This window comes from Artemia sp. Qi Xiang Cuo, chromosome 16 (assembly GCF_049724085.1).
Source record: "Artemia sp. Qi Xiang Cuo chromosome 16, ASM4972408v1, whole genome shotgun sequence".
Lineage (NCBI taxonomy): Eukaryota > Metazoa > Arthropoda > Branchiopoda > Anostraca > Artemiidae > Artemia > Artemia sp. Qi Xiang Cuo.
Genome location: NC_142809.1, coordinates 46,824,671 through 46,837,053, shown reverse-complemented (window position 1 = coordinate 46,837,053; position 12,383 = coordinate 46,824,671). Strand labels below are relative to the sequence as shown.

The 12,383-nt window shown below is 38.0% G+C and overlaps 1 pseudogene; it reads right to left on the bottom strand.

Annotated features, from left to right (window-relative positions):
- Positions 1–7,525: 7,525 nt before the first annotated feature.
- LOC148942971 (tetratricopeptide repeat protein 37-like) overlaps positions 7,526–12,383 on the bottom strand; it is a 29,834-nt pseudogene continuing 24,976 nt past the window's right edge.

Here is a 12,383-nt window from a genome sequence, read left to right as displayed (position 1 = left end):
TCCATAAAGTAGTCTTCATTGGAATAAATTTGAAAGTGGATATTATCGGAGAGGGGTTGTTGTGGATAAAATTGTTCATAGTATCCATGCCTGACACTCACATCAACATTTTCAGCATTGAATAGATTCAATGAGGCGGTGATTGAAGCTTGATAATCCTTATGCGGCTGGTAGGATATCTTAGGAAAAGAAATCTAGTTTCGATCTAACAATTTTCTTGCTGGTTCTTCTTCTGTTTACACTACGTGTCGGCTTTTTCATTCTTTTCTTTGACAAGAGGGATGATGTCTTTCGTTTCTGACCTGAGTGGAGACTGATGAGTGATGCAGTGTTTCTAGGCCTTTTTAAACCTATTCCATTTTGTTTTTTTATTCTCGCCAAGGGTTCGCGCACTGGACCTAAGATTTTCCGTAGCACTTTTTTTAAAATCCTTGCCAGAGCCCCAATCGTATAGTGTAGAGGAAGCAAAATCTGTCGCCGCCAGTACAAGATATTTTCTAGCCAATGGTAGTGAAGAGCGAAACAGCTTAGCAAACCAACTGCCAAGACCATAGCCAGAAATTGACGAGCGACCTTTGTAATAGTCCATTCCATTGCCCTGTTGTCTTGGGCCAAGAGTATTAACATAGCAGTCAATATCAGGACAAGTAAATACCACTTTTCTATTAGACATCTTGTTGTTGAATGATGGGACGAAAATGGCATGTAATCACAGCCAAACCTTTTGAAATTGCTATGGGATCACCTAATTCAGTTCTTAGTGTTAACTGACAGAGTTCCAAATAGGATGGGTTTACGGGAAGATACTGATGATGCTTTATATTGTAGTGCTGAATATGTTCTTGATTGGTTTTTCGTTCAAGAACTCTCAGGAGGGGAACATTTGAATTACCAACCCGAGATGTTTCCACAAATGAAGCGTAGAGAAATATACAGGTGTGTGTGGAGAAGGCAGGTGGGTAGTCAGCAAAAATGAAATTAGTGTTTCCGGCAATTCTACCATTGATTATATTGAGCTTAAAGCCAAGAACATCCTTTAGATTATCGTTGAGAATAATCTTTTCATTGGCAATAGGTGAACTAATGTAGATCTTGCCCTCCTCCTTTGAATAGTTGAAATGAAAAGCTCCTTTTTTACGAGCGGAAATTCTTTTATTGATAGAACGACATAAATCATTCATACAGGTGAGTTCCTCGTAGGGTAATTCAATATATGGATAATCCATCCAATTGATTTTTTGAATTTGTTCTTGATCACTTGAGGGTCGTGGCGGCCAATCATAGGATCTAATTTTTATTTCATATTTACGATCCTTTCTCAGGATGTCGTAGGTATTTTTGAGAATACAGTCGACAAGAGCCACTTCATACTTTCCATCGAATTTGATGGTGGGGGAGAGTTTCGTCCAAAATCACTGGTTCTCTTCAGATCATTGTAGAGAGGATCTGAAATATTGGACATGAAAGTCATATGAAAATCATTGGACATTGTTAATGTCTTCAACACTGGTCCAAGAATCAAATCAGAGTTGTATCCTAGCCAGCGAACAAGCAACTATCTCTTGCCCCTATGTGTGCGACTCTTTAATATCTTTTCAATTTGATAAATTTCACTAGTGTTTCTATCTTTTTGTAGTCCATATTCATAAAAACTGCAGAGAATCTCATCATTTTTGGTGTCTCGCAGTCAATAAGTTGTGGGCTTGTTTTACAGGATTTTGGACGCCTTAAAAAGTTCGGTGATCCATAAATAATAACCCTTTTCAAAAATATTGGAAGTTTTATAATTTTCAACAGTGCCACCAACACTGAATTTATTCTTCACATTTTTTTTTTCTTTTTCGCCATTGGAATATTGCTTTAAAAAAGCATCAAATGTATTTACACTGCAATGAACGTCCCGAGGGCTTGAGTTGGACAGAGATCAATGGGGTCAATGGTTGTATATCCGCATGATTTTATCTAAATCATGACCAAAATACGATGTGTTTTTCAGTGTACAATATCTGGAAATTAATAGACGAATCGTTCTTATTAATCGTTCAGCCAATGCAGCCTTTATCGGACTTTGAATAAGATAAAGCGATTTATTGTATATCAATAGAACTTTTTGCACATGGGGATTAACAAATTCATTGCCATGATCCGATTGAATTTTTCTATATGAATCCTGTTCAAGAATACTTTCAATGGCCCGAGCAACTTCAACACCTCTCTTTGACCGTAATGGAATGGCATAGGCATAGCGACTAAAGACACTGATTGCCACCAGAATATATTTGTTGGGTGCATTGTGATGCCGTTGAATTGTGTCTAAAGTTAAAAGATCCTTTTGCATTATATGCAGAGGGAAAAAGGCTTTAGTTTGTCGATATTGTTTGCCGCGAAGCCTGTGATTCCGGTGCAGTGTGTAACTCGGTTCATTCTATAGATACTCTTTTTTTTTCAATGTGCTGTCAGAGACTACTTTAGAAAGCGTTTTGGGAGAACTTAAACTTCCTGCTTCACCAATATTTTCATAGACACCTTTCAGAACTTCATCCATTTTGAACGCAAATACGTAGTGTAATGTCTACTCCCCTTTTGAACACTGGAGGGTGAATCAATTCGTCGCCGCTCTTGACAGCCATTAGCAGGTGCTGTAAAATCATTGCTGCTGCTGATAGCATCTACCGATATTGAATCTTCTTCTTCTTTTTTAAATGGTGGTGTTGGCGTTGTTGGAAGAAAATGATCTCTTAGTTTTTTAAGAATTTGCTTATTTCTCATAGAACTTTAGGGAATGTTTTATGCACTTAAAAAGGTGTATCGATGATTGTCAGATGATAAAAGTCCTTTACGATTCGTCACCATATCACAAATTAAATCAACTAGATTATAACTTTTTCCCTGAATTATAATTCGTTTCCCTGTGCTGTCGACTTGAACTTGATGATGATCACCAGTTTCCAACATAAGATATGATAATACTCTTTTACTCTGTTCTCGATAGGTCAGTGGCAATAGGTTTCCAATTTTCGATACAATTGAATTCAATTCCTTCTCCTTTGATTGCAGTGCTGCAGAATCTTGAGGAGATGTTTCCTGTTTGGAGGGATCTGTAACAGTGGCGACGGTGGGTCTCTCACGATAAGGTTTATGTTTGTCCACACGTCGCAATGCATCTTGACGTAAAAGCAGTTTTTTGTCATCGGCAATATTCTCATCATTAATGAATTTGCTTAGATTGTCTTCAAAATGTTCGACGGGCGAGAGGACAAGTTCAAATGGTGTCAATTTATCGGGTTTTGCCATTTAGAGAAAACTGTTTACAAGTCCTGCAATTATTGGCAGTAAAAGTGTGAAAAAGCTACCACCCGCTTGAAGGAGACGTTTTCTTTTAAAATTTTTTCCCTTGTTTTTACAAGCCAAGGCGCGTACAGTGGAACGATGTTGCTTTGTCTGTTGTCTAACATCTTCTGGCAGTTGAACATTACCCTCGGTTAAATTTAAACAAAGTTCAGATATTAGATTAATGAAATCATTGTCAACACCATGTTTGAGTATGGCCTTCCTAAGCAAGGGTTTTGAAGTGCTTAACGGAAAATAAATGCCGTTGTTCATGTAGCTTTTTCAGTGTCATAACGCCAACTAATAGTCTCTTCTACTGTTCACCGGAAAATATACTGTAATTTTATAATCGAAAATGTCGTTGACTACACGTATATCCTCGGGCGTGCTCTGATTAAGATCAAACAAAATGTAACCATAGGGCTTGCTAGTTGCTTTGGTGTACGCTGACAATTGAAAGTTAGGGGCACCGGGGTATATATGTGTATTAAGAGTTAAGAATGAGCTAGAATTACGAAAAACTCAATAGATAATATAAACACTGCAATTCAAAGCAAGGGTTCGCATACATTTGCTCTGATGAGAGAGATTTTGTAGAACTATGGTTATTGAAATGTGTTCATGGTGGGAGCGAACAGTGAACAGTTGTAGCATTTCCTGTGAGAACTGTTCAATGGATTCAGCCAAATCATCAATAATCTGCCACGAGTTCGGTTCAATACTATTGAAAACATCAAGTCCTCGTATGAATTGTATTGGTATAGTTGTTACAATAGCTTTTAGTTGATAGTATGATCTCTTCATAGGGCACTAGCAATAATAGATTTTTTTCGGCTTCTACACAAGTATTTTCTGACGCGCTAGAGTTTTTTTAGTCAAGTGTGTTGTTTTCCCCGACATTGACGACTAGCAAAAAAACAATATGGATAGTGTTATAGTTCTATGCATGCTGCTGTTGTTGTCAAATGTTGGGCTGCGGCTAACTTTAGATCGAACATGTCCAATGAATAAGTAGTAGTAATAATTTCCCCACTTATATATCTACGTTAACAAAAACAACAAAAAAACAATATTTTACGGTACTATATTTCGGCAACCTGAAAACTATTTTTTTTCATCATTAAAGACAATAAAAATGTCACTTGTTCAACAAGATCCTGACAAAATTTCATTGGTCATTTATTTCGGCAACATGGAAACTCTATTTGTTCAACATGAACAATAATAAAAATGACACTTTATGTACAAAAAAAAAACACTTTTTGTCCATCAACAATAACACTATCTGTGCAACACTTATTGTCTTTAAACACTTTTTATCCATCAACATGAACACTTTATGTACATTAGTACAGACAGTAGCACACTTTTCTGTACAACAACAACAACACTTGAAAAAAAAACACATGAACTTTAAAATCTAGGATAGCACAGTTGAACATTATGACTTTAAAAGGGGGACCCCCCCAGGGTCGCGGGGCCGAAGGCCGGCCGCGGGCGGGACCTCCCAACCCCCGGGACCGGCCGCGGGAAGGGACCCTCACCCCCCAGGAACCACGGGGGTGAAAACGATACAATAGTTGTCGTCACTGCTGCTGCTACAGGTTAGGTTGGGTCAAGGTGGTTAGATGAGGTCAGTGGTTAATTTATGAAAGGGTTAGAGCATTTAATTTATGAACGGGTTGGTGGTTGGGTTGGGTTAGGCTAGTTGGTTAGTTGGTTAGTTGGTTAGGTTAATTTATCCAGACCAAGTTGATTGCGATAGTCTATGCATTCAACTCTGTCTGAAATACGGTAGTGGCTATGTGGTAAGACACTTACACCATTCTCGAGCACAAAGACTTTGTCGGATATACATGACATTGCATTTTTTCCACTCTTACAGTATAATTTCTATACTGTAGAGAGCGAAATGCAAGCACTTGTGCTCTCGGCACTAGGCTACTTTCTACACAGTCTCTGTACACGCTCATGTTGCAATTGCTCTTTACAAAATGTGTAGGCACCCCTTTACACGCCTGCTTTTCATCCCCACTATGAGTTTTAACGCCATAAACTTTAGGACCCGGGAACACCCCCTGGATATCAAATTACTCCCCGTCTCTGATTTTAACATTAATTGTTGGTTGGGGGCTTGACGTTTCACCAACTCAGGGTAGAGGGACGGATTCCAGTTGGTGAGATCCATCCACGAGCTGATGTGTTCCCCCTTTTCTAGATCACCCAATAAATCTTCGGTCCCATTGTAGACAGCTTTTGCATTTAAAATTGTATTTGTTAATTGAAATTCGGGAAAAGTCGTAAATTGGACATTACCCCCTCCCCCTGTGGTATATTATCAACACTCCCTCCACATTGTTCAATATTTGGGATATGCGAATGATCCACTTCAGTCGTTTGAAGTGGATTCGTTAGGTTATAGGGGGCTAGAGGAGGAGGGTTCCCAGTTAATTCCTTTGTAAAATCATTTAAAAGCTGTAAGGTGTTTGGACTTAACAAAGATATTTCCCCCTGCTCAACTGCGCTATAATCTACATTTAAAAAAATCATCTAAAAACACATCAATATTAAACGACGGTATTTCCAGTGAATTATCACTCAATGGTGAATTGCTGTGGAAGTCCACCGGTGTGTCCTCTCCTTCACCAACTGATGAGGACGGTGACAAGGGAAATGGGACCAAAGCAATCTATAAATGAAAAATAGCTTATTTTCAAAGTGTTCAAATCACCCTACTGTTAAAATTTGGATTATTATTTACATATTATTTAATATGTGCTTAGTAGTAGTAGTAGCAGTATACACAAAGTAGTATTTTGTTAATTCACTTTTCCCTCTCCATCTATATTTTGAAATCTCCAATTTCCAACTTAATATAAGATATTTACATTCTAAATCGCTGCTTTACATAGAAGTTGCAATTTGATTTTGTTCAAACAACTCCACCCCTTCCCATTTTCCACTATTTAATGCTCCCCCTCTGAGCCGGCCATCGCGGCACTTTCCCGCGGCGCTTCCCACGGCGCTTCCCGGGCCCAACGGGGCTTCTCGGGCCCACCGGTGCTTCCCGGCCGCCACGGCGCAAAAAGCTATCTTTTTCTTAGCTGAATTCCCGGCCCCATACCCGTTCACCAACGCGTGAAGAAACAGTTTTTTTTTTTTACAATGAGGCGATGATAGAATTGAGGCATGTCCCCCCCCCCCTTTTTTAAATAATGTCCTAAATATATTGTTAGACCTTAATTTGAAAATAACTCGTTTCACTTCTCCAAATAGAGAGTGCGTAGGCCTCCTCTTAATTATTGCAATTGTCTGCATGAAATCGTTTTAATTTGATGGAGAAACCCCCCCCCCCTTTTCAGCAATGTCATAAATAGCAATCATTATTTTTGGGGGTATAACTTGTTTCGCTCTCACATAGAAAATAGAATTCCAATGTCCTAAATATCTATCGCTAATTTTGTAAACAATTCCGCTATTTTCAGACAAACACAGAACTACGTAAAAAGCATTGAAAACCTAGACTTGGCCTAACCTAACCGCTAATGTAAACAAAACAGGAAAAGGGTTGAAACAGATCTATTTATATGCTTGTGCGGAGCTTTATGCCAAAAATTAAAACCATAATATTCTAGCAAAAATAGCATTTTGAGTTTCAAATGGTGAGATAGCAGTAAACTACAAAATTAGCTAAAAATATTAGTATAAGGTTGAAAATAGCGAAGATGCTTACAGTGAGGGGAACAGAGAAAATTGGAAAGATTAGAAAAAAGAGCGGTTTCTTTGACATGCGAAAAAATTACATTATATTTAGATATCTCCAAGGGAGGGGGGGAGAGCAGAGAAATTTAAAAAAAGGGGTGTGGGATTATAGAGAAAATAACATTTTTTTAAATATCTCTGAGAGACACTTTTACAGTGTTGAAAAATAGTGTAAAAGAAAAGACTAAAAAAAACAAAACTTTGGATGAAATAGATAGATATTTCTTTAACTAGAGGTAAAAATGCTTACATTTTTATATCCTGGCTGCACTTGGGTGCCAGATGGCCCGGGTAGCGCATGTTGGAGGGCAACCTCATGATCTTGTATAGGCAGGGCAGCTCCTAAAACCCTCGACAATTTATGATAAGGGGGTGACGGGCCGGCTTCATTTAAAAAATCATCTAAAAACTCATCAATATTACACGACGGTATTTACAATAAATTATCACTCCATGGTGAATTGCTGTGGAAGTCCACCGGTGCGTCCTCTCCTTCTCCAACTGATGAGAACGGCGATATGGAATATGGTACCAATGCAATCTATAAATGAAAAATAGCTTATATTCAAAGTGTTCAAATCATCCCTACTGTTAAAATTTGGATTATTATTTACATATTATTTAAAACGTGCTTAGTAGCATTTAATTCCCTACTCTATCGATATTCTGAAAGTTCCAATTTCCAACTTAATATAAGATATTTACAATCTAAAACGCCGCTTTACATAGAAGAACAAAGTTTGATTTTGTTCAAACAACTCCCCTCAATTTCTACTATTTAATACTCCCTCTCTGAGCCAGCCATCTCGGCGCTTCCCGCAGCGGTTCACGCAGCGCGGGGAGTGCCACTTCTCGGGCCCACCGACACTTCCTGGCTGCCATAGTGTAAAAAGATATCTTTTTCTTAGCGAATTCCCGGTCCCATACCCGTTCACCAACGCGTGAAGAAACAGTTTTTTTTCATTTTACAATGAGGCGTATCCCCCCCCCCCCTTTCAGCAATGTCCTAAATATATTGTTAGACCTAAATTTGAAAATAACTCGTTTCACTTCTCCAAATAGAGAGTGCGTAGGCATCCGCTTAATTATTGCAATTGTCTGCATGAGCTCGTTTTAATTTGATGGAGAAACCCCCCCCCTTTTTCAGCAATGTCATAAATAGCAATTATTATTTTTCGGGGTATAACTTGTTTCGCTCTTACATAGAATATAGAATTCCAATGTCCTAAATATCCATCGCTAATTTTGCTGACAATTCCGCTATTTTCAGACAAACACAGAATTACGTAAAAGCATTGAAAGCCTAGCTGTTGTCTAACCTAACCGCTAATGTAAACAAAACAGGAAAAGGGGTGAAACAGATCTATTTATATGCTTGCACGGAGCTATGTCAAAAATTAAAACTAATATTCTAGCAAGAAATAGCATTTTGAGTTTCAAATGGTGAGACAGCAGTAAACTAGAAAATTAGCTAAAAATATTATTATAAGGTTGAAAATAGCGAAGATGCCTACAGTGGGCTGCCAGAGAAAATTGGAAAGATTAGAAAAAGAGTGGTATCTTTGACATGCAAAAAAATTACATTATATTTAGATATCTCCGAGGGATATATCTAAAAGTGTTGAAAAATAGTGAAAAGAAAAGACTAAAAAAACATTGGATGAAATAGATATATATTTCTACAGTTAGAGGTAAAAATGCTTACATTTTTATACCCCGGCTGCACTTGGGTGCCAGATGGTCCGGGTAGCGCGTGTTGGAGGGCAACCTCATGATCTTGTATAGGCGGGGCAGCTCCTGAGACCCTCGACAATGTATGATTAGGGGGTGACACGCCGGCTATTTCATGATCTTGCGTAGCTTCGGCATTGTAGTTATCCGCCCACTCTCTCTTTAACTTTCTGCCAGGCTGCATTGTTGCCTGCGCAGATGAAACTTGAGCAGGCAGCGCAGAGCTGGAGGGTTTCGGCCAACGGCCATATTGGGTTACTGTCGTCTTCGTAGGGGTTTTATCTTGGACCCTAGCTCTTTTAGTGGGAGGCGGCGGGCATTTGTCGGAATCATCCTTAAAGAAGAAGAAAACATTTAGTATCAAAATAATTTCCCCCTTCTTTTTTTTACAGAAGAAAAATTAGTACTCATAACCTAACTATAATTTTGTCTAGAAAAGCATTTATCCCTAAGAAGCCCCCTCCTCCACCCTTTTTCAGCAAAGCAAAAAGTAAAAATTCGCGGGAAATATGTTAAGGCTTAGAAATCAAACGTTTTTATTGGACAACTTGTGAAAAAATAAATCTTTACAATCAGTAATCTGTAGCCTTAGGATAGAAATCAATGCATCCATTTTTACCATTTAGAAAAAAAAATTAAATGGTTCAGTCTATAAGATTTAAATAAGATTAAAAAAAAGATCATTGACCCAGTGTTCTATATGCCTAAATTTTGCAAACACAGGTTAAAATGATATTCAATTTACGCATAATATAAGCTTCATGCAACTCCTAAAGACTTTTCTTTCTAGCCTTGCCTATCAGAGTTAAAAACGCTAGTTTTCACACCCCCCTCCTGGGAATATAAAAGAAACTTTATCGAAAGAAAGCTTGAAAAAAATTAAAAACATGCGTAGAGACGCAACGCATATATTTACACATTAGTTTTTTTGTCGAAGGGTGTACACGTTTACACAACGAATCCCCCCTTACTTTTCATGCGAAGAAACAGTTTGTTTTCATTTTACAATGATGGCGATAGAAAGGAGGCATTCCCCCCCCCCTTTTCAGCAATGTCCTAAAAAAATATTGTTAGCAATTATTTTTGGCAAATAACTCGCTTCACTCCTCCAAATACAAGTTGCGTTTGCCTAGCTTAATTATTAGTATCTCATTTTGCTTGCAACTGTTTTATTTTGACAGGAGAAACAATCCTTTTGGATGTGTGAAACCTTTTACAGGAAGTGCTTTAAAAGGGTGACAGCTAATTTTAACCTCGCGCTGGAGAGCCTTATGTCAAACCAGAGCGACTTAATAACAACAGAGCGACGGATGTCAGTTAGAGAAAAGATTACAATACAGAAAAGCCAAAATTTATCGAAAAAGAGAATTATTTCTATTGTGAGAATTATCGTTGTAAAACAGTGGGTGTGGGGTTAGGTTTATGTTGTAAAAAGTACATTTTTTTTTTTTTATTGTGAGTATCACGTTTGCTTAGTGGTGTTTGTATTGGGGGGGAGGGGGGACTTAGATATACTGGAGGGTGACCAAGGAAAATAATTATATTTTGGAAATAAAAAATGAAATGTACTAAAACAGAACTTACATGGTAAATTGAGGTTGCCAATACTTCAAGCTCATCAATAATATCCATTCTTGTTCTTTCAACTGTGTCACAAAACTTTCTAATAATGTAATCAAACTGAATGTCATTTATATATGAAATCTCAAGAGTTAACTTTTATTTAAGGGGTAAAGCCATATACAAGCAAGCTTCTGATCCGCTCAGAATGGAGAAGTAACAGACTCTTTGATTGTATGAGAAGGACACAAGTGATCTAATTGTTTCCTATTCCTGTCTTGACATTGGCCCCGAGTGTGCACTTGGCCAAAACAACAACAACAAATAAATCGACCTTTGGAAATTTAGGTCATTGACCCACTTCGATTATGCAATCATTCTCCCTGGGGATTCCATGCCCATATTTGGTGCCCCGTTCGGACCTCCTGATAGGTATCTACTCATAAGAGCCATTTATTCCAATTAACGGTTTTTTTCCTTAAGGGGTCATTCTTACAGAATTGGAACAAAATTTGAACTTTAGCGTAAAGAGCGAGGCATTGACTAGGGAGCGAACCCCCTAATATACGTAATAAACGCTTACGAATATAGAACTTCATTACGAAAGTTAATCTGTACGTTATTTACATTTATTACTAATAAAAAAGTTCGTAAATAAAATTATACAGCTTTCGAGAAAGCCATTGAACCGAAAAAAAGTAAAATTAATATGCAAATTTCGCTTTGATTATTCATGTACGGTAAGTCAAAATCAAAACCTACATTAATTCAAAAACATTCAGAAATTAAATGAAAAAAATAGTTTTTTTTTAACTAAAAGTAAGGAGCGACATTAAAACTTAAAACGAACAAGTTTTAATGTCGCTCCTTACTCTCAGTTAAAAAAAACTTGTTTTTTTTATTTAATCAAAGGAAGGATTTGGACATGAATTCGATTCTATCAGAGGCAACGCTATAGCATTGCCTATAGTAAAGGCCATACGGCTTCAATGTTTTATTATTTATTTATTTTTATTATTTTTTTCCAGAGGCACTTCATATGGAAGGGGTTGTCGTAAAAACTTCAAAGGGGGCTTACTCGACTGGAAATCGAGAGTTCTAGTGCCCTCTTTGAGGGTCAAAAGTGATTGGAAGAGAACGAACACCCCTTCCACGCTCACCATTTCCCCAAACACATCCAATCAAAATTTTGATATAGCTATTTTGTTCAACGTAGTTGAATGTTCTGGAAATTATATCTTTGAGCATGACACTCCACCCCAAGGTCTTCAGGGCAAGGGTTATAATTTATGCCCTGGGGGCATATAAGGTTCTTCTGGCAGTAATGATCATATAAACTTCAGAGAGGGCTAAATTTACTGGAAATTGAACGTTTTAGTTTACTTTTTAAGCTTCAAAATAAATTGGAGGGAAGCCACAGCCCCCCCCCCCCCACGACCTTTTTGCCCAAATGCATCCGATAAAAATTTTTAGATCGCTATTTTGTTAAAAACAGTTCAAAGGTCATATAACAAAACTCCGGTGTTCACTCAGACCCCCCCCCCCAGGGCGCAGAGGCAGGCGTTGTAAGTTATCCCCTAGGGGGCATAAATGGTTCTTATGGAAGGGATGCTCGTTGAAACTTCAAAGAGAGCTCAATTTATTGGAAATTGAAAGTTCTAGTTCACTTCAGAAGAGTCACAAGAGATTGGAGGGCACTTAGCCCCCCCCCTCCAAGCCCTTCTGATAAGAACTTTGATATAGCCATTTTCTTAAAAATAGTTCAAAGACCAGATAAAAAAAACTCCGGGGTCGACAAAGCCCCCCAGGGCCCGAAGGCAGGCGCATTAAGTTATGCCCTTGGGGAATATATGGTTCTTATGAAAGGGATGCTCGTAAAAACTTCAGAGTAGTAATTTGATTTGAAATTGAAAGTTCTAGTTCAGTTTTTGAGAGTCAAAAGAGATTGGAGAGCAACTACCCCCCCACCACGCCCCTTTTTTCCGAATGCATCCGATAAA